This window comes from Dipodomys ordii, unplaced genomic scaffold (assembly GCF_000151885.1).
Source record: "Dipodomys ordii isolate 6190 unplaced genomic scaffold, Dord_2.0 Scaffold14, whole genome shotgun sequence".
NCBI classification, from domain to species: Eukaryota; Metazoa; Chordata; class Mammalia; order Rodentia; family Heteromyidae; genus Dipodomys; species Dipodomys ordii.
The window spans coordinates 10,103,538-10,126,737 of record NW_012267230.1 but is presented as its reverse complement, the minus strand read 5'-3'; the positions used below and the strand labels follow the sequence as shown (position 1 = coordinate 10,126,737).

General features: G+C 44.2%; 1 protein-coding gene across 2 annotated transcripts in view; it reads right to left on the bottom strand.

The window, feature by feature from the left end:
• Positions 1-3,865, bottom strand: part of Txndc11 (thioredoxin domain containing 11) — a 30,567-nt gene extending 26,702 nt beyond the window's left edge. Inside the window, exon 1 of one of the 2 annotated variants that reach the window (XM_013011346.1) lies at positions 3,778-3,865. The gene's annotated coding sequence lies outside the window, so the exon portion shown is untranslated. The remainder of the gene's footprint in view (positions 1-3,777) is intronic. The other variant, XM_013011344.1, reaches the window with a different exon arrangement.
• Positions 3,866-23,200: the final 19,335 nt, after the last annotated feature.

Below are 23,200 nucleotides of genomic sequence, written 5' to 3'. Positions count from 1 at the left end.
AGCTCTTCAGCTCAAGGCTAGCGCTCTACCACTTGAGCCACAGCGCCACTTCCGGCTTTTTTCTTTTTGCTTATGTGGTGCTGAGGAATCGAACCCAGGGCCTCAGGCATGCAAGGCAAGTGCTCTACCACTGAGCCACCTTCCAAGCCCCTGTCCTGACTATTTATATGACAGTTTCAAAAAAAAAGCATTAATCTGGGGGGCTGCGAAGTTGGCTCAGTGGTAGAGCACTTGCCTTGCACGCCTGAGGCCCTGGGTTCGATTCCTCAGCACCACATAAGCAGAAAAAACCAGAAGTGGCACTGTGGCTCAAGTGGTAGGACGCTAGCCTTGAGCTGAAGAACTGAGGGACAGCGCCCAGGCCAAGAATTCAGGCCCCATGACTGACCAAAAAGAAAAAAAGAAAGAAAGAAAAAGAAAAAAAGAAAAAGAGCCAGGTGCTGGTGTCTCACACCTGTAATGCTAGCTACTTAGGAGGCTGAGATCTGAGGATCACGGTTCAAAGCCAGCCTGGACAGGAAAGTCCATGAGACTTTTATCTCTAATATACCACCAGAAAACTGGAAGTGGCACTGTGGCTCAAGTGGTAGAGCACTAGCCTTGAGTGAGCTAAGGGACAGTGCTCAAGCCCAGAGTTCAAGCCCCATGACTGACCAAAAAAAAAAATCATTATACTAGGCTGGGGGATGTAACTAGAAGTGTTACAAGTGGATTCAATCACCAGGACCAGCAAAACAAATAAACAACCAAAGCAGGGCATCTGTTTTCTACCATGATCACCAAAACACTTCTTCATATCAGCTGTACAACAAACGAACGTTAAGTGTCTCAGGTCCTCGTTTTTTATTTTATTTTTTTTTGCCAGTCCTAGGGCTTGAACTCAGGGCCTGGGCACTGTTCCTGAGCTTCTTTTGCTCAAGGCTAGCACCCTACCACTTGAGCCACAGCGCTACTTCTGGCTTTTTCTGTTGATGTGGTACTGAGGAATCAAATCCAGGGCTTCATGTATAATAGGTAAGCACTCTACCACTAAGCCACATCCCCAGCCCTCAAGTCCCCATTTGTATAGACAGTATAAAAAGGATCTTGACCTAAAACTGTCATCTGCAACCCCAGTGTAAGAAAAGCATCCACCAACCTGGTGCTAGTGGCTCATGCCTGTAATCCTAGCTACTCGGGAGGCTGAGATTTGAGGATCATGGTTCAAAGCCAGCCTGGGAAGGAAAGTCCGTGAAACTCTGATCTCCAATTATCCACCAGAAAACTGGAAGTGGCACTGTGGCTCAAGTGGTAGAGGCTTGCCTTAAGCTGAAGAGTTGAGGGACAGCGCCCAGGCCTAGAGTTCAAGCCCCACAACCAAGAAAGAAAAGAAATGAAAAGCACCCATGTCTCTCACTGCACATCTGCTGCTAATATAAGACAACACTGTTGAACTGCATAGTGTAAGAAAGAAAAGGAAAGCCCACATGTTCAAGGCAAGATTTATTTTAGGTAATCCTTCAGAGAGCATGCATTAGGGAAAATACCATTCCAGATTCTCCTTTTTGTTTCTCAAAATGGATCATTAAGCCTAAGTGGGAACTTGGCCATGTATACACACACAGCAATGGAATGAATTGGGATGATTATAATGAATCTTGGCTCCTATGAACATGTATACAGACAGGACCTCATAAAATCAAGTAGAATCATGGGGTAGGGAAGAAATAGAGTAGGGATAAACCAGACCACACTATGAGGGAGTCTTCAAACAGTCAGCTGTCAAAATTAGCAAGATCATTTTGCATTTTCTGTTTGCATTTTCTGGGTGCTGGGAGTGGAACCCAGGGCCTTGAGAATGCTGGAACTCCAAATGTGCTACCCAAACTGCACCTCAGAGTCTACCCCTAGGTTATGTGTTTTTTCTGTTTTGAGACAGGGTCTCTCTATGTTGCCCAAGCTGGCTTTGAACTCCCAGGCTCCAATTATCCTCCTACTTCAGCCTCCGGGGTAACTGGGACCATAACTGTATGCCATCACACCTGGCACTTTCCCTCTTAACTCGATTCTATCCCAATCTTGCCCTCTCTCAGTCTAAAGACTGAAAGGGAAAAAAACGGCTATTTTGTATCCAGGTTTGAGGATGAGCTACTTGTTTCACAGTAGTACAACAAAATAGCACACAATATAAGCTAACCAAACTCTCCCCTATCCTAAACATCCCATTAGCTCAGGGGCTTGAATGCTACATCATCTCATTGAATATCTCTAGATAACCTTTATAGAAATTTTAAGGTAAGGTCTGTTTTGAAAGGTCTTAATTTTCCACAGAGGGCTTTGAACATCTGCTTCTGAATGTATTTAAGTTGCAAGTGTTTTCGTTTCTACCTTAGGGTCACTGAGTTTTCTTATCACGTGAAGCTATAGAGTGCCAAGTCTTTCGAGTGGACAGAAAGCTGCTTTCCTCCCTGGTGACTCCCAGATAAAAATGCAAACACAGTAAATTCTCTAGGCATAAAACCTTGAGAGAGAGAGAGAGAGGTGTGTGTGTGTCTGCCAGTCCTGGGGCTTGAACTCAGGGCCTAAGTACTGTCCCTAAGCTTCTTTTGCTCAAGGTTAGCATTCTACCAATTGAACCACAGAGCTACTTCTGACTTTTTCTGTTTATTAGGTACTGAGGAATCAAACCCAGGGCTTCATGTATGCTAGACAAGCACCCTACCACTAAGCCACATTCTCAGCCTGACAGTGTATATTTTAAAACAGTTGTACAATTGTTTGGTGTGTTGATAATAAGCTGTTACAATTCAAAACAAAAACACCTGAAGCAATCCAGTATCCAGTAATAAAGAGATGGTTGCATTCTCTCTGTGGATCTCCTGGCTAAGAGAATACTAATCTGGTTACTCAATGGGCAAATATTGATGGTGTCTCTGCTATGTGCCAGACACTGGAGAGAAACACTAAACTGAAGCCACCCTCAGAAATCTGAGTCTGCGAAAGCAGAGTGACATTCAACAACTCATCTAGTAACTGCTGGAGAAAAGGCAAGCTATGAAGGGCTAGGAAGGTAACAACAATTTAGACTGGAGGAGGACAAGTTCCTAAACAGCAAGATATTAGTAATTACATTTTTCAGCTGGCCCCTAAAGGTTGCATAAGAGATTGGTGGGTGTAGAGCTGAGCCTGTCTACACTGCAGTGTAGACTGCACTACAGTGCAGGTGCAGGTGTAGGGCCAGAGTGGTAACAAAGAAGAAGACATGGACGTGTCCAACAGAGCTGGCAGGCATGGCCTCATGACAGGACACATCCATATGGAAAGATGACATCTGATGCAAACAGTGGGAATCCAAATAGTACAAGACTCAGCTAAGTCCGTGAGATATGAGTGCAAGAGGAAATCGGCAGCATACCTGGTGCCATGTCATGACTCTGACACGTGAGAAATAGCCCTCCAAGAAGTGTTCAGCTAAGTTACCTAACAGAGCAGGTAACTAGTGAAGACCCTGTGCAAAACCTGTAACTGGGCTAAAAATGACTAGAATACATTTTTATTTTAAAAAATACCAAGTATATACTTGTAGGCACCATATGATCAAGCTATATGTCCTGAAAGCTAAAGAGAAAATAATTGAAATAGTACTGAACTCTACTAATAATAGAACACTACACACAATGTAATTATGTACTAAGAATATACTGAGAACAGTAATCAAGCAAAGTAGGAAGTATAATGACAGTGAATATACATAAAATGTGCGTGCGCTAGGACTGGAGGCCTGACAGGTCAGCTCACCTTTCTTCAGCGAGTGCAGGGCTGAGGCGAAGAAAGTCAAATAGCCGGGAGGTTGTGGCGAGCCGCTGAACTCAAAGTAGCCCAGAACCCCAGGCTGCAGGAAGAAGACACAGGCAGGTCAGTGACAGACATTTGCAGAATTAGAACATCTGACCAGTGCAGTGTGCTGTGCTTCCCTCTCTAGGAAGCCCGAGGAAGGCTGGAGCTGGGGGAACTTCATCTCTTTGAGATACCACCAGGGAGAAGGGATGGAGCCCCAGCAGTTTCAAGGGTGGTCCCAGAAGCTGGACTTCTTTCTCCTGCCCCAGGCAGAGATTTCGGCCTCTGCTGCAAGCTTTTCCAGCCCGTGGCTGGAAACCTCACTATGTATAGATGAGGGGGTGTGAAGGGAAGGAATGCTCACTGCCTTTGTTGTCATGACTCCAGGAGAGCTATAGCCAAATTGTGTACACCTTTTCCTGGGTTTAGTTTATACATACTGTTCAGCTCAAGACCCCTTGTTGATTTGTATTCCTGTGTGTAGGCCTGGGAGATAGCTTATGTTACCTTCTGCCTTGCTGGAAGCCAGGCTTTACTGAATGGCCTCCCCTAGGATCAAGCCCCCACACTACCAGGGCGAAGCCTCCTCTCTGGCCAGCTTAGTGTGTCCTCTTGCTCTTTCACACTCACACTCATTGCTACCTGCTCCATCCCCTGCTCTAATCTGGGCAGGGAGGGCCTGCCATTTGCTAACCTGTGAACTGGCCCCACAGGGATCACCCACCTCCTGTGACTCACTCTTTGGGAGTCCTGTGGGGTTCTGCCCAGTTTGGTTCTGTGATAATCTGATCTATCTATGAAAGCTCAATTGTAAAATGCCCAAGGAAAAAGTACTGTGTCTGGAGTCAGAAGGCATAAGCTTGCCAAATACAGTGGCTCTTACTCTGTCATTCTAGTGGCCAGAGAGGAGATAGGAGGATCAAAGCTCAAGGCCAGTCCAGGCAAAAAATTGGTGAAACTATCACTCAAACAATAAGCCAGGCATGGTGAAAGGTTGGTTATAATCTCAGCGATGCAGAAGGTTAGGTAGAAGAACCACAGTTTGAAGCCAACCTTGGACAGAAAGAATGAAACCTTACCTGAAAAATAACTAAAGCAAAGAGGGCTAAGGTATATAGTGCAAGGTGGCCCTGAATTCAAAACCACAATACTATAAAAAGAAGTGTGGAGCCGGGCGCCAGTGGCTCATGCCTGTAATACTAGCTACTGAGGTGGCTGAGATCTGAGGATCTTGGTTCAAAGCTAGCCCTAGCAGGAGAAGCCCATGAGACTCTTATCTCCAATAAACCACTCAGAAAACCAGAAGTGGCGCTGTGGCTCAAGTGGTAGAGTGCTCTCCTTAAGCTGAAGAGCTCAGGGACAGCGCCCAGGCTGAGTTCAGGCCCCATGACCACTACCACCACCACCAACAACAACAACAAGTGCAGGAGGATGAGGAAAAGAGGGAAGAAAAGGAAGAAGGAAGGAGAAAGGGAAGGAAGAAGACAAACCAACTCAAGCTGGTTATTTTCTGTGTGTGCTAGTCTTAGGGCTTGAACTTATAACCTGAGTAATGTCCCTGAACTTTTATGCTCAAAGCTAATGCTCTACCACCTTGAACCACAACTCTACTTCTGGCTTTTTGGTCATTAATTGGAGGTGAGAGTCTCATGGACTTCCCTGCCTGGGCTGGCTTCAAACTGAGATCCTTAGATCTCAGCCTCCTTCCTAGATAGGACTACAAGTGTGAACCATCAGTGCCTGGCCTATGCTGGTTCCTCCCCTCTCCCCCGCAATCCTGGGACTTGAACTCTGGGCCTGGACTCTGTCCCTGAACTTCTTTTGCTCAGTAGCATTCTACCACTTGAGCCACAGCACCACTTCCAGCTTTCTTGGTAGTTTATTGGAGATAAGAGTATCACGAACTTTCCTGCCCAGGCTAGCTTTGAACTACAATCCTCAGATTTCAGCCTCCTCCTGAGTAGCTAGAATTACAGGGGTGAACAGTACTGGTGCCTGACCTAAGCTGGTTCTTAGAAATTCACCAACAGGACACACAAAATTATATTCACCTTTCATTACCAAACAAATGAGGAATACAAATTCAATGACTACATATGATAATTAGAGGATATGTAAATGTGAAATACCTGCTATATATAATAGGTTAAATACATTCTAAGGGCTACTTGCCTGGGGTGCAGCTTGCATGAGCAAAGGGCATGATTTTGAGTTCTAGCACCTATTAAAAAATGTTTTCCTGTTTGTTGTCTATGTCCATGCTATAACTCTATGAAAGAGACTCTCTTGTTCATAAATATACTTCCACATCAGAAGGTGCCTGACACAGAACAGCAAACAATTTACAACAGGGACAAAAAAGTAAAAAAGTTGAAAGTGGCGCTGTGGCTCAAGTGGTAGAGCGCTCACCTGGAGCTGAAGAGCACAGGGACAGCATCCAGGCCCAGAGTTCAAGCCCAATAACTGACCAAAAAAAGTAAAAAAGTAACTAACACAAAGCTCCTCCTTCAAGACCCAGCCAGGTGCTCGTGGCTCCCGCCAATAATCCTAGCAACTCAGGAGGCTGAGATCTGAGGATCGCAGCATTAAACTAGCCTGAGCAGGAAAATCCATGAGGCTCTTGTCTCCAATTAACCACCAAAAGAGCTGAAAGTAGAGCTATGGCTCAAGTGGTAGAGTACAAGCCAAGCAAAGGAGCTCAGGGAGAAAGCCCAGGCTCTGAATTCAAACTGCCACCACCAGCCCCCAAAGAAAAAAAAATTTTTTTAAGCAGCAAGACCTAGTGAGTGGCAGAGCATAACCTGACCCAGCTGATATGTTCATGCCACTTTGTGGTGTGGTGTATTTAGCGCCATTTTAATGAGCAGGTGAAAATCACCTGCAAGTAGTACCAACCACATCCAGCAGATGGCACACGCCCTTCTCCATGTGCTTCTACTCAATGCTACCTGAAATACTCTATTTCAAATGTTAACACTCACACCTAGAAAATATAAAACTGTTTTGACTGTTTGTGCTGTAAAGCTATGCACTCACAGAGGTAGCTCTCAGCTCAACGTTCAGGTGGAGATTCACATGTAAATTATGTAAATCATATATTGACAAGCCAATATTGTAATACTGGGAGGTAAGCATTCTAAGTTTTCTCCAAAACCTAGATTTTTCTCTCACCTGGCAATTAACCTAACTCTCACTCCCTCAAAAACAAAAACAATCCCAAGCCTTTTTCAATCCTACTTAAATTTAAAACACTTCACAAGACTTTAAGAATAAATGAATGTCTAGGAGCTGGTGGCTATAAGCTTGGCTAAGAGGCTAAGATCTAAGCATCACAGATCAAAGCCAACTTATGCAGACAAATCCCCTGAGACATTCTTATCAACAATTAACCAGCAAAAAGCCAGAAATGGAAGAGTGGTTCACATAGTAGAGCATTAGCCTTGAGTGGAGAAGCTAAGGGACAGCACCCAGGCCCTGAGTTCAAGCCCTATGACTGGCCAAAAATAAACAAATGAATTAACAGATGGATGAATGAACAAACATTAACCAGCTGTTCTGAAGTAGGTAAATTGTATAAGTTCACAAAAAGATTTATAAAATATTTTACAAAATAAAACTTGTTTTGTTTTTTCTCTGAGTTGTAAGGCTTGAACTCTGGGCCTGGGTGCTGTCCCTCAGCCCTTCAGCTCAAGGAAAGTGCTCTACCACTTGAGTCACAGTGCTACTTCTGGTTTTTTGGTGGTTTGTTGGAGATAAAGAGTCTCACAGACTTTCCTGCCCAGTCTGGCTTTGAACCACAATCCTCAGATCTCGACCTCCTGAGAAGCTAGGATTACAGGCATGAGCCAACAGTGCCAGGTACAAATAAAAGTTTTAAATACTAATACCATTACCATTTTGAGGGTTGAGGTACAAATCAGAAACTTTGGTTACGTGCTTTAAAAGAATAAAAAAAACATCACTCACATAATACCTAAGATAAATGAAGGCCAACACCTTCCAAACTTTTCTATCATGGAAGAAGATTCAAATGTTCAGAAAATAATTAAATATTTGAAACTTTAACCTCTAGCTAGATTCTGAAGTTTCAATTCTTACACCTGTATTCTTAGCTACTCAGGAGGTTGAGATCTGAGGATGATGGTTCAAAGCCAGCCCTTGCAGGAAAATCCATGAGACTCTTAAATCTAACCACTAGAAAACTGAAAGTAGTGCTGTGGCTCAAGGTGGTCGAGCACTAGCTTTGAGCAAAGGAGCTCAGGAACAGCACCCAGACCCTCGTTTAAGCTCCATAACTGAAAAAACAAACAAAAAACCTTCCAGTCCTGCATTTTTCTGATTTGGAGATGGAGCCCCAAGTACTTTTTTTGCCCAGTCTGGCTCTAAACAAAGATTCTCAGATCTCAAGTCTCCTGAGTAACTAGGATTTCAGAAGTTGCCAGCTTGAATATGAACTTTCCTTTTTTTTCTTTTTTCTTCTTTTGATGCTGGTGCTGGAGCTTGAACTCAAGGCCTCTCACTCTCACTTGTTTTTTGGCTCAAGGATGGTACTCTACCTGTTGAGTCACACCTCTACTTCTGGCTTTTTTTGCTGATTAACTGGAGATAAAAGTTTCATGAACTTTCTTGCCTAGGCTGGCTTTGAACCATGAGATCTCAGCCTCTTGAGTAACTAAGATTACAGGCATGAACCACTAGTGCCCAACACCAAAAGAACACTTTTTTATCAGTTTTATTACAAACAATTCCTTATAGAAGTGGGAATTCCAGCTGGGTGCCAATTTATGCTGGGTGATGGGGAGGCAGGAAAGAAGCCATGTTACCAAAGTTAGGAAACAGGCTGTAAGACTTTGAAGCAGCACACACTCAACAAAACAGAAAGGGGCCGAGGGTATGGCTGAGGTAGTTCAGAAGCAGTCTAGCAAGCATGAGGCCCTACCCTCAAAACCCTTCAAAACCCAGCACCATCAAATAATTTATAAATAAAACAGAAAAGAAATACCAAGTTTTTAGAAAAGACCAGCTACAACAAGAAAAGCCACAGCCAGGCACCAGTGGCTCACAGCTGTACTTCTAGCTACTCAGGAGGCTGAGATTGTAGTTAAAAACCAGCCTGAGCAGGAAAGTCTGTGCGACTCTTATCTCCAATTAACCACCAGAAAACCAGAAGTAGCATTGTGGCTCAAGTGGTAGAGTGCTCACCTTGACCTGAAGAGCTGAAGGACAGTGCCCGGGCCCAGAATTCAAGGCCCACAACCAACAAAAAAACAAAACAAAACAAGAAAACCAGGTACAGGAGCTGGGAAGGTGGCTCAGTGGTAGAGTGCTTGCCTTGCATATATGAGGCCCTGGTGCAATTCCTCAGCATCACATAAGCAGAAAAAGCAGGAAGTGGTGCTGTAGCTCAAGTAGTAGAGTGTTAGCCATGAGCGGAAGAGCTCAGGGACAGAGCCAAGGCCAAGAGTTCAGCCCCATGACCAACCAAAACACACACACACACACACACAAAACAAAGCAAAACAAAGTAAAGGTAGGTCACAGATACTTGCAGCTGTGTGTAATTTACAAGATAATTTTCATATACTGCAGTGAACTGAAACAAGGTGTAAGTTTGCTAAAAATTGTCAAGCAAACCACAAATAAGATTTTGCTGTTTTCTAGTCTTTTAATTTCATGTGGCCAAACCATCCAAGATCAGCATCTGAATGCATTGAACTAGGGATCTTATCTATAATTTGGGCTTATTATTGCTGCAACTCTAAAGGTACATTTTTAGTGTTTTTGTTGTTGTTGCTGCTGTTGTTTTATGCCAGTCCTGGTGCTTGATCTCAGAGCCTAAGGGATATCCATTAGCTTTTTTACTCAAGGTTGGTATTCTATCACTTAAGCCACAGCTCCACCTCCAGCTTTTTGGTAGGTAAGTGGAGATAAGAGTCTCCCAGACTTTCCTGTCCACACTGGATTCAAACTGTAATCCTCAGATTTCAGCCTCATGAGTAGTCAGGATTACAAGCATGAGCCACTGGTATCCAGCATAAAGATATTTTTCAATTAGTATGAAAATGTCATAATGAAACATACCACTTTGTACAATTACAATTATTGTACAATACTGGAAAAAAGCCACTTTTGATACAAACAATGCAGTATAGAAATAAAAGGTCTTGAAAACAGACAGGAGATGTTAGAAATGGTACCTCATAGTTTGAGAGAAAATCTAGTAGCTCCAATTGAGATGGGATGTACAAAAGGGGCTTCATCACCCGGCGGATAAACTTCTCAATGTAAACAGCACTCATGGGGCCTTTGTATTCAATTGGTCCAAAACTAGTGCCAAAAGAAAAGAAGTAAAAAATAATTATAATGAGCACAAACTGCAATGAAGAACTAAAATCATGAATAGCACAGAATGAAAATGTCCCACTTTAGTATCTGATGGGTTCACAGGTAAACAGCTGCTGCTTAGAAGTGACTGCAGGTGTAATTAAGAACCAACAAGACACAACCTTGTCTTGAAAAGCAAGAAAACAGAAAGAATCTCTACTTTAGATACAAGGAGGTCCCAGCAGCTGTTAGCCTTCTATGCGTTTAGTTCAACTGCAAATTAAATCCATTCTAACTCTCTGAAAGTAATCAATTCCCACAAAATGTTTATAAAACCAAAAAGCATGGCCCTGGTACTAAGCCCAGGCTCAGGGACTCCAAGAATGTAAGACACAATTTGAGTAGATAGATTCTTTCTTCATGTCACTCTGCAGTAAAGAACAAGGTGGGCAGTGAACCCCCAGCCTACTCAGAAGTAGCTGTTTAGAACCAGAGGGAATCGGAAAACATACAACCCATCAACTGCACTAGACATTGACCAAAATGAACTAAGCAACTCAATGGCAGCGATGGGAGGAAGGGAACAAGTGGGAAAGAGGGAACAGCTGACACTATGCAAAACAAAAGAAATGTACACATCACCCAATGTGGAAGAAATAACTATTGCAAAGCTCATAGAATTCATAAATGTTATAGACCATGATAGACAATTTGCTCCATGAAAGTTAGAAGGTGTCTATGACTTTAACTAAGCATCACTATCCCACAATACTGTGAAATTTGGGAAATTATGTAAGCACTTAATTACAATAAAAATTTTGAAAAAAAAAGAAAAGAAAAGAAGTAGCTGTTTAATATTATCTCAAGTACATATATATGTTTGTGTGTATATATATATAGAGAGAGAGAGAGAGAGAGAGACATATATATATATATATATATATATATATATTATTGCAACAGAAAAAAAGTCTTCCTCTTCCTTAAGGCTTGCGGGGGTTGGGGAGCTGATGATCCAGTACTGCTCAGTGATACAACTACCATTCAGTTGTCCTCTAATCTAGTCAGCTTCTCACCTGGCTCTCAATAGCCTCCCAAACTAATCCAAAACAGGGCCTGGCTGTCTCCATCTTCAAAACACGGCCAAATGAACTAAAGGGAAGGGGTATAAAATCCAGCAAGTCTGTAACATTCCTTCCTCTACACAGAAAGTTTATGGTTAATAGCAACAACAGCCAGAGCACAGTAAAGAATTTTATTCTTCCTTGGTTATAAGGATACACAAGACAAACACAATTCTCCATTGTGCATTGCAGAATGATAGCAAAGAAACAGTGTAAGAAAAATAAACCAGCATTCCACATGCATAGCTGGAACTCAAGAGTTAAGGCCACAAATTAGCTCAGCTTAAAAACCACATTATCACTACCAATCCCATCAACCACTAACAAATTATAATTTCAAGAAAAAAGTCATAACTTGATGCAATTGCTTATACCTGAAATCCTAAATACTTAGGAAATGGATCTGAAGGATCAAATTTCCAGCCAGCCCAGGCAAAAAATTAATGAGACCCTCTTAAACCAATAAAAAGCTAGGCACAGTGGCACACACTTGTTATCACAGCTATATGGAAGTGTAAACAGGAGGGAAGATTACAGTTCAGGTCAGCTTAGACATAAATGTGAGACACTAATTCAAAAAGCAACTATACCAAAAAGGGCTGGGGGCTGTGGCTTAAAAAAGCACCTGCTTGGGCTGGGACGATGGCTCAGTGGTAGAGTGCTTGCCTTGCATGCATGAAGCCCTGGGTTCGATTCCTCAGCGCCCACATAAGCAAAAAGAAAAAAGCTGGAAGTGGTGCTGTGGCTCAAGTGGTAGAGCGCTAGCCTTGAGCTGAAGAGCTGAGGGACAGCGCCCAGGCCCAGAGTTCAGCCCCCATGACAGGCAAAAAAAAAAAAAAAAAGCACCTGCTTAGTAAGTGCAAGGTCCTAAGTTCAAACGTCAGTACCGCCTAAAAGAAAAGAACAGAAAAGTATCTGGTAGCTTGCTTTGCAAGCCATACAATGTAGTAATTGTGTATTTGAAACCAATTCTGTAATATACATAATGATGTAAAAAGTGAGACAAAGCAGTTTAGGAAATAAGATTATTATTTGGTCCCATCTTTATAACAAGGGCATAGAAGCCAGGAGTAAGTAGCTCATGCCTGTAATCCTAGCTACTCAGGAAGCTGAGATCTGAGGATCACAGCTCCCAGCCAGCCAGGACAGAATAGTCCCCATGAGACTCTTATTTCCACTCAAAAAACAGGAAGTGGCACTGTGGCTCAAAGTGGTAGAGCACTAGCATTGAGCAAAAGAGCACAGGGACAGTGCCCAGGAAGAGTTCAATTCCCACAACTGACAAAAATAATAAATAAATAAATAAAATAAATAAATAAATAGAAAGGGCATAGATAATGCATATTCAAAGGAGAAAATAAAGCAAACCACAGTGATTACATATGGATGTGACTGTTTTGGAGTTATTTATTAATTTACCTATTTGTGTCTCCCACAGTGCACCACTAGTACTTTCTCATGAGGATAACAGGAGGTGAAGCTGGAAGGCCCAGGGTAGCTCTTACCTGCGGTGATACAGATGGATGACAGGAAAGTAGAAGAAGTGCTTCTGCTTTCTGCATTTTCCCTGGTTCCACCAACAGTTAACTGCCACAAACAACACCTGCAGAGCCAAGTAAGGTTTCAAATAACCATGAAGAACAACCCAACAGTTACCAGACTGAAAGATGAAAGGATAAAAATGGAACTAGTCCTCTCAATGAAACAGAAAGTATATTTTTAAAAATCTGTTTCAAGCATCTGCCACTAAAATAAAAAAGACAGACTCGTCTCCAGTGTCAGCTAGAACTTGGAGTCTGGCCCAAGAGGAAATGACTTGAAGTGAATGAGTACCAAGGAGTTTGTCTTCAGCATACATAGTCAGAAGGAAAGGAGCAGGGAACCACTGCCTCACACCTATACTCCTGGCTACTTAGGAGGCTAAGATTTGAGAATTTGAAGCTAGCCCAGGCAGGAACGTCTGTGAGAAGTTTATCTCAAATTAACCACCAGAAAGTCAGAAGTGGAGCTGTGGCTCAAGTGGCAGAGTATCAGACTGGAGTGAAAAAGCTAAACCCAGAGCCTAGGCCCTGAGATCAAGCCCCAATACTGACACAAAAAGAAAAGAAAAAAGACATGGGAAATGCCCCAGGCTAGGGATGTAGCTCAGTAATACAGTGCTTGCCCAGCATGAGTGAAAACCTGGGTTTGATTCCCTGTATTGGGGGTAGAGGTCTTTTGATTGTCAAACTGAGTGTCTGAAAATAAAATATGAAATGTTACTGCCAATAAAACATTCTGAATGCCATAGAAATAAATGATTACTTTAACTGTATTTTTTTTTGTCTTTTCTTTTTTGGTACTGGGGATCGAACCCAGGACGTTGCGCTTGCTAGGCAAGCGCTTTGCCACTGAGCTACATCCCAGCCCTAAATGATTACTTTAAAGCTAATGAGGTAACTAATGGCTTAAGCCTTACTCTAAAAGTTAGTTCAGGAAGTGGCGCTATGACTCAAAGTGGTAGAGTGCTAGCCTTTAGCAAAAGAGCTCAGAGACAGATCCCAGGCCCTGAGTTCAAGCTCCACCTCAACAAAAACCCCAACAAAACAAAAAGTTAGTTCATCGTGAACAATAAAAGGGATGGGGATGTAGCTCAATAGTACAGTGCTTGCCTTGCATGGACAAGGACTTGGGTTTGTTCCCCAGCTCTAGGGGAAAAAAAAAAAAAAGTAAAAACATGGATTAAATGCACCTTATAAACAGATGCCAAAGCTGTGTCCTGATATCTGCAATTCACTTTGAAATTCATCCATAACTAAGACGGTTTGATGGCTTGGAGTACTATTGTCACCCTGGGCTGAGAAAAGTGTTAGGGTTTCATTTGCTCTCATTATGAGAGTGGTTGAGGATGCAGGTTGTTTAACAATTTTCCTGGCCTTTACCCGCTAGATACCAATAGCACCCTCTTTTCCTGAAGTGACCATCAAATTGTATCCAGGCAGAGAGATACATGTCCTGAGAGCCAGGCAGCAGGGGGAAAAAGTCTCTAAGGGCTCAAGAATGGTTCAAGTAGTAGACTTTTCAGGTTTGTTTTGCAAGCAAATTTGAGAATCTGAGTTTAAACCCAGGGTTACCAAGGGGAAAAAAAATGTCTCTACCAACAACCCAGATAGAGGTAAGATGATAAATACATGACAAACTCATACACAAAATGCTAGCAGAATTTACATGGGAAGTAAAGGTAAAATTCTTAAATCTTTGCTGCATGTCTGAAATTTTTCATAGCTTGTAATTCAAAAATCTCAAGGATAGAATACATACAAAAAGCCACCTTCAAATGTTTTACACCACCTAGCACAAAACACCATTGTTAGCTGGGTGCCAGTGGCTCACACCTGTGATCCTAGCTCCTCAGGAGGCTGAGGATCTGAGGATCATGGTTCTAAGCTAGCCCAGGCAGGAAAGTCCATGGGACTCTTATCTCCAATTAACCAGCAACAAAAAAACTGCAAGTGGCGATGTGGGCTCAAGTAGTAGAGCACTAGTCTTGAACACAAGACCCCAAGGACAATGCCCATGCCCTGAATTCAAGCCCTAGGTCCTATACCAAAAACAAACAACACCCAAAAAAACCCACAGTTGTTCAAAACTTAGTGGCAAATGTTTAGAACAGAATTACTCTTAGAGTCTAGTTCTAAGACAGGAAAAGCAACATATTTACTTATGGGTGAAATTTCCTTTTTTCTCAAAAACAAGGCAAACTACCTTGCTAATTTTACTAAGCAAAATGTTCTAAAAATAAATCTAGTGCTTTTCCCTAGTGAGCACATGGAACAATATGCTCTTAATTTGGAATGAACTGAGAAAACGGTTTTTAAAGAGCCACACTGCCTGTTGCTATGGGACCTTTAACAACATGCCAGCACCCAAGTCTCTACTTTAGAAAGCCTAGACTACAAATGGCAGCAGCTTCCAGAGCTGTTGGGAACAGGAGCAGCATCTGTTCCCATTCGTGTCACCACTTAGAGTGACAGCAAGCTTATGTAGTATACACCTTACATTCCCCCTTCCCTACAGGGAGTCAGGGCCTATTCTCTCCACACTCACTCAAAAAACTGGGAACAGGGCCAGGCGCTGGTGGCTCACGCCTGTAATCCTAGCTACTCAGGAGGCTGAGATCTGAGGATCGTGGTTCAAAGCCAGCCCGGGCAGGAGAGACCGTGAGACTCCTATCTCCAATAAACCACCAGAAAACCGGAAGTGGCGCTGTAGCTCAAGTGGTAGAGCGCTCGCCTTGACCTGAAGAACTGAGGGACAGCGCCCAAGCCCAGAGTTCAAGCTCCATGACCGACAAAAAAAAACAACTGGGAACTGACTGCAGAAGATGATACTCTGCTTGCATACTGCTGTCAGCCTCCTGGTGCTGAGTCCACAATGGAAGGGCTGATGTAGTAAAGAATGCAGGGCTGCACTGCACAAGTATTTGGTATACTTTGGGGGTTGTAATGGTTAAGGCAGCTTTGCTGGGCTGGGCTGGCACCATTTACAACACTTCTTGTTTCTAAGAAAAAAATAACTGAGAGTTCCACACAAACTTCTACAAGTCAGAGTGTAGCAGAGATCCTCAGATCTGTGTATCTCAGCAGGACCTCTGACAACTCTGTGGTGTCTTCTGTAATGGTTGGGGGAAGCCACAGGGCACGTGTAAGGCAGGGCACTGGCAGATGTCTTGCAAAACTCAAGGCTGCTCAGGACAGGGAACAGCCATCCCTATCCCCTTATAGCAGTTCTAAATGCCTGCCAGACACAAGTGCTGGGGGGAACCCATGTCATGACCCAGACCCAGACCCAGACCCTCCTTCTTGCTTACACAGGAACACAAGGCACAGGGGCTGTGTTCCCTGAATCCTCTTGTGTGAACAGGGCAGAGAACAAGGGCTTTGTCTGGCCCAGAGCCAGCAGGGAGCCTGGGAAACGTCATCAGTTTGCATGGCTAACTGTCCCTGTCCATGGCTCTGCACAGAGGTAAAAGGACTCGCTTTTCCTGTGCATCTGTATACATCCTTATCCCCACCACTTCTTTGTTATAGTCAGCGCACTAGATGATTCTGAAATTGCATGTGTGGGGAAATTGCATCACCTATGATGAAAAAGGGCCATCTTCAAATAGTCGTTTTCTAAAGGGTAACTGGGATTTACTGCATAACAAGGGTGTGGTGTGTTGTGTTGTGTTTTTTAGTTTTGGTGCTGGTCCTGGGGCTTGAACTTAGGACCTAGGCACTGTCCTGAGCTATTTTTTTTGTTTTGTTTTGTTTTTAGTGGAGATAAAGAGTTTCATGGACTTTCCTGCCTTGGCAGGCTTTGAACTGTGATCTTCAGATTTCAGTCTCCTGAATAGCTAGGATTATAGGCGTGAGCCAGTAGCACCTTGCTCAAGGGATTCATTTTATCTATCATCACTCCTAGTCCAAGGTGGCATTCATTACACATCTGTTGAATATTATTCTGGACCATGTAGTAAAAAGGTCAGTCTTGTTACAATGTAGTCTTCTCATACATACCCTTATATATAATGCCCCTAATTAGTAAATATCAATGGCTATGTAAGAACTTATATTTTCACTCTCCCTATTTCCTGCAGCACTGAAATCAGACTGGCATCATAGGATGAGCACTGGCCCACATCTGTAAATGTAGAAATTTCTCTCACTCTTGACTCTGATTATAACATCACAGCTAGAATCCCTGTTTCTTTCCAAAAGGCTTTACCAGTCACAAACCACTCCTAGAGTTCACTTTGGCAAAACTGACAGGTAGTCATGATGTCTGTATGGGCAATCTTCCCCTACACCCAGGCTTCACCATCATGAGTTTCTTGGGCAGAAAGTGTTACCTGGTCTGAAAGCTGGCTTGCTGCATGCTCGATTTCTGCCCTGGCGGCGATTGACTGGCCACACCACGGGGCATAGAAGAACAGCAGTACCACCTCTGAGTTGTGGCGAACATGCTCTGCATAGTCCAGCTGCCCCTGGAAGAGGTCAAGGACCGGAGACCTCGAGGAGAAAAAGCTGACAGGTGGCTTTGCTGGTATTATCACATCTTTTGCTCGACTAAAAAAAAGCAAATATAACAACTTTAATCTTCTAACAATGATAATTTTTAATCTTCTAACACAACAATCCAACAACACTTTGTGTGAAAGGAAAATGAAGGTCATGTTCATTAATGCAGTCACTCAGGAGGTAGAGATCAGAAAGACCGTAGTTTGAGGCCAGCAAACAGTTTATGAGACCTCCATCTCAACCAACAGCTGTGCACAGTGATGTATATGTAGCCTGTCATCCCAGCTGTGTGGGAAGCAAAAACAGGAGGATTGCAGTCCAGGTTAACCTAGGCACTAATCTAAGAATAATTATTTGAAGATAATTACTAGAAAAATAACTAAAGCAAGAAGGACTACAGGTATGGCTCAAGTGGTAAAAATCTTTGCCTGGTATGTACAAAGCACCTGAAAAAGTAATATACTATGCTAAGGTGCCATTAGCCAGGCTAATATAGACATGAACACTTCCGAGGTGACTGATAAAGACTAGAAGAACAGTGGAAACCAGTCAACTCCAGTTTTACCTCCCACACCCAAGGCCCCATCCTCACTGCTTTGCCCCGACAGGACACACTCATCTCCAAGCCATGAGGGTCACCAACTCTTGTACACAGAGTATGGGGAAGGAGCACTGAGGCCACATTAGTGAGATTTCTAAGAGAGATGCTCTGGTGGACGCAACTTTGGGGAGCAGAAGTTTAGTAGGTAGACTAATAGCCAGGCTAATATAGACATGAACACTTCCGAGGTGACTGATAAAGACTAGAAGAACAGTGGAAACCAGTCAACTCCAGTTACCTTACCCAGGGCACTCAGACCAAAGTAACAGCTCAGCAACAATACACCTTTCTTCTCACATCAAATCCACAGGGCAAGGAAGCTGAGTAACAGCAGTCACCTACTTAACTAGAAAGCAGGCTTCCAGAACACCTGAGGTGCTGAACAAACAGAAGCCAGAAGCAACAGAGTAGCTGCAACTTTCCCACTGAAACAGGTCTGGGCGAGGGCAGTGACCCACCAAGTTAAAATGAATCTGACAAATACCCTGAGCTCTTCCCATAAATGCACTCCCCAGCACGAAGCCCTTAGAGCAGCTTAGCATGGAGACAAAGGACATAAAAATGGAACTCTAAAAATACTAGACTAACCCAAAAGAAGGCAAAGAGAACCAAGAAAAGATCAAAACCACAGCTGGGAAGGTGGCTCAGTGGTAGAGCGCTTGCCTTGCATACATGAGGCCCTGGGTTTGAGTCCTCACCATCACATAAGCAGAAAAATCCAGAAGTGGTGCTGTGGCTCAAGTAGTATAGCACTCACCTTGAGCTGAAGAGCTCAGGGACAGTGCCCAGGCCCAGAGTTCAGGCACCACGACTGTCCCTCTCCCCACCCCTCCCAACCCCCGCCTCCACTTACAAAAAAAGATCAAAACCTAGAAGGTGCCAGTGGAAAAACAAGTGGCAATACTTAAACCACATGAACTGTAAGGGAACAAAACATGTACACTGAGAGGAAGAGACTGCCAGGCCTAGGTGTAAGTCATCTAAGGGAGACACCTTAAAATATAGACATGAGTCAGGTGCTGGTGGCTCACGTCTCCCCAGCTAGTCAGGAGGCTGAGATCTGTGGATTGCAGTTTGAAGCCACCTCAGGCAAGAAAGTCTATAAGACTCTTAGCTCCACCAAATTACCAAAAAGTTGAACAACAGCTTAAGTGACAGTGCTCTAGCCTTGAGCACAAAAAGGTCAGGGACAGCACCCAGTCCCAGAGTTCAAGAACCAGGACTGGCTGGCTGGAGCATGCATGCACATGTATGCATGCACACATGCACACACACACACACACAGACACACACACACAAACAGAAGCATAAGGATCAGAAGAGACACCATGTTCATAGTACACACAGGCTCGGGCATGACTCATCAACCCAAAGGATAAACAAAGGCTTCCTTATTCTTCTAAGTTCAACATTATTCCCAAAGAGATAACAAAAGCTTCCTTACACATACCATAACTTGGACAAGTTCCAAAGGAAACGAGGAGGGGGGGAGGAACTATAGAGTACATATAAAATGGTTGCATTTGGGTCTAGAGGTGTGGTTCAAGTAGTAGAGCACCTGCCTAGCAAGCACAAGGCCCTGAGTTCAAACCCTAGTACTAAAATAAGAATAAAGAAAAACAAACAGTCCAAGGCAAAAAGAAATTCTAAAACTATGACCACATTTATACAAAATCTTCAAACAGGCAAAGTACTAAAAAATAGCAAGTGCTAAAAATAGCAAATCTACTCAATCATTGAAACTGCTCGGTGAACTGAGCAGTGAACTGCTCAGTCCATGCAACTGAAAACCCCATCAATCATTGGAAAGTCTTAGTTGAAGACTCCCTAGCTGGCCTGTAATTCTAGCTACCCAGGAGGCTGATATCTGAAGATAATTCAAAGCTATCCCAGGAAGACAAATCCGATTAAATATCTCAATAAATCAGGAATTAATCTCCAATTTACTAGCAAAAAGCTAGAAATGGAACTGTGGCTCAAGTGGTAGAGCACCAGCCTTGAGCAGAGAGGCTAAAGGACAGCCTAGTTCTGAGTTCAAACCCCACCATCGGCACAAAAACAAAACCATTCACTAGGCAACTTGTAGTGTGCTGAGCACAGGTACTGAGGCTGCAGCAGGTAGCACACAACCCTCTTAAAGTGCCACCTTCCTCAGAGATAAAGAGAAATACCAATGTAGACATTCCGTGGTCACAATGATGTAACAAGGTCGCAACAAGTTTTCTACCTGGGCTAGCCTTGAATCGTAGCCTCCCAAGTAGATAGGATTACAGGCATGTGCCTCTGGCAGCCAGCTTTAAAGATGTTAAAATAAAGGGTAGAAATGTTAGTGCCAGTTGTTCAACAATAAAGTAGTATCTTGACACCATTCTATCCAAAAGGACCAAAAATATTAATGCGAGGCTAATAAAAAAAGACTGTCCTATCTGCCAGCAGCAGCATAAAAAGACAATGAGTAAACAAACAGCATTCACAGCCTCATTCTCATCACCAGAAGTGGGTAAGGACCTTGTTCTGCCAACTGTAGAAACCGGATTTATCCCTTCTTCCTGAAGTCTCAAGGACTCTCCTATCTACTACGTCAAACTAAATTGTCTCTGATAAAGTGTTAAACATTATTTCGACAGCTGGGCAAATAAATGTAAATAAAATCCTCTTTCTTGCAGGAGAGGACCTTCCGTCTTAATTTGAACCTAAATGCCAACTTGCAATATTCTACCTGGAAAATACATTGTATATCTTTCTTGTGGAGAACAGTGATAAAGAGCAAGGTTAAGAGTGTAGGTCCTGGGGCTGGGAATGGGGCTAAGTGGGAGAGTGCTTGACTTGGATGCCCTGGGCTCAATTCCTCCGTACCACAGGGTGGAGTGGGGGGAAGGCTGGAAGTGGTGCTGTGGCTCTAGTGGTAGAGCACTAGCTTTGAGCAAAAAGAAGCTCAGGGACAGTGCCCAGGCCCTGAGTTCAAGCCCTAGGACTGATCAAAATGGGGGGGGGGGCGGGGGAGAAAAGGAGTGTAGGTCCTGATAATGAATTCAAAGTCCAACAACTGTGTCACTTAATAGGTGGGTATGATTTGGGGCAGGTTTTGCAAGATGACCAAGCCTTGTCTGCTTCATCTATAGGGTGGGAAGAATTATGGTGTATCCAGCCATTTTTAGGAACTATAAGCTTTTTTGGGGGGGTCCGGTCGTGGGCCTGAACTCTGGGCGCTGCCCCTCAGCTCTTCAGCTCAAGGCTAGCGCTCTACCACTTGAGCCACTGCGCCACTTCCAGCTTTTTTCTTATGTGGTGCTGAGGAATCGAACCCAGGGCCTCATGCATGCAAGGCAAGCGCTCTACCACTGAGCGACCTTCCCAGCCCCAGAACTATAAGTTTTAAATGACATCCTTACGAGGCTCTTATGTAGATGTTAAATGAGCAAATTCATTGATGGAAACACAGTTCCCAAGCAGGCACTTTTGTCTGCCAGGAGCTGCCAAGCAGTGTCTGGAGACATTTCAGGGTGCCACATCTGGAGTGTGTGCTATTCACATCCAGTGGGCACAGCCACGGAGCACGAGAGAAGGCATAGGCAGCCCTCTACAACACACAATTATCTGCCCCAAAAGATCAGCAGTGCCAGAGACTGAGAAACTTGCTGAGTTTAGCATCTGGCACATGGCTAATGCTCAATGACAAACTGCTCCTTCCACTCCAATCCCCAACCCTCTGACACCTCTTTGACAACAGGAGCCACAAATTGTGCTCAATAAGCTGAGAAATGTCATCAGCTGAAATCTGTAGGTGGTCAAGAGGAAATTTCAGGGGCAATGGAGCTTTTATAACCCGATAGTTCAGAAGATAACTCTAGAGCCAGACATTGATGGCTCCACACCAGTAAATCCTAACTACTCAGGAGGCTAAGATCGGAGGTTCAAAGTTTGAAGCCAGCAGGGACAGCAAAATCAGTAAGATTTTTATTTCCAATTAACCACCAAAAAGCCAGAAAGAGGTGTGGCTCAAGTGGCAGAGAAAGCTGAAAAAAACCTCAGGGAAAGCTCCCAGGCCTTGAGTTCAAGCTCCACTACCTGCACATAAAAAAGATGGGTTTTTTTTTGTTTTTTTGTTTTTTAAAAAAGAGATTCAGCCGGGTGCCAGTGGCTCATGTCTGTAATCCTAGCTATTCAGGAGGCTGAGATATGAGGATCACAGTTCAAAGCCAGCCTGGACAGGAAAGCCGTGAGATTCTTATCTCCAATTAACATCAGAAAACCAAGTGGCACTGTGGCTCAAGTGGTAGAGCACTTGCCTTCAGCTGAAGAGCTCAGGGTCGGCGCCTAGGGTCCAGAGTTCAAGCCCCACGACCAACAAAAAGAGAGAGAGAGAGAGAGAGATTCTCTAGAGCTCGGGGAGACCAGAAATTCAGCAGAAATAGAAAACTTGTATCTGTGTTCTTTCCTGAAAATGGGCACACAGGTCTTGTTCTTCCTTGCTTACTGAACTCCAGCCTACTGACTCAGTTCCTTTTCTAACTTCAGGAAGACAAGCCAGTCCAGTCTCAGGACTCTGGACTTGTTCCCCCTTCCCTATCCACTTCCCCCGGGTCGTCCCAGGGCCTACCCCTTCCTCTCTGGCCTAAGCTTCCGATGTCACTTCCTGAGGAAGGCCTTTCTGTCTTACCTCCAGGCCTTCGGGTCCCTGCAGGGCACTTAGGAAGCACTTTTAAAAATCAAGCTGTTGGAAGTGGCATCGTGGCTAAGTGGTAGATGGGCTCGCCTTGAGCTGAAGAGTTCAGGGACAAAGTCCAGGCCCAGAGTTTAAGCCCCATGACGGACCCCTTCCCCCCCCCCCCCAACAAAAAATCAAGCTGCCTCTCCTTGTCTCCTGTAACATCCCCTGCACTGAAATTGCCACCAGAGCTATTTGGGACTTTGGTCATCGTTGGCGTGCAGGGCAGTCATGCTGGTAAATAACCATTAATAGGTTCCTGAGGCTCTTCGGTGTCTGGAAATCGCTATACACTGGAAGCTCAGGGGAAAGGAAACACGAGGGTCTTCCAGCCTAGGCAGAAATGACAGGTGCACACACGCCCCCCCCTCAGGTCCTCAATAGTTGGGAAGCAGCGCAAACATCGGGTTCCACCTCCCTCGGTACGAACGCGGGGGGAAAAGGGGGACGCGGGGCAGCTCCCCGAAGCCACAGGGAAGACCACGGTCGCGGGCCTCCCGGGTCACACCCCTCCGCTCCAGGCAAGGTCAGGCCGCTTACGCCCGGGTCCCCGACACGCCGGGCCCCGAGGCTGCTCCGCGGGGCC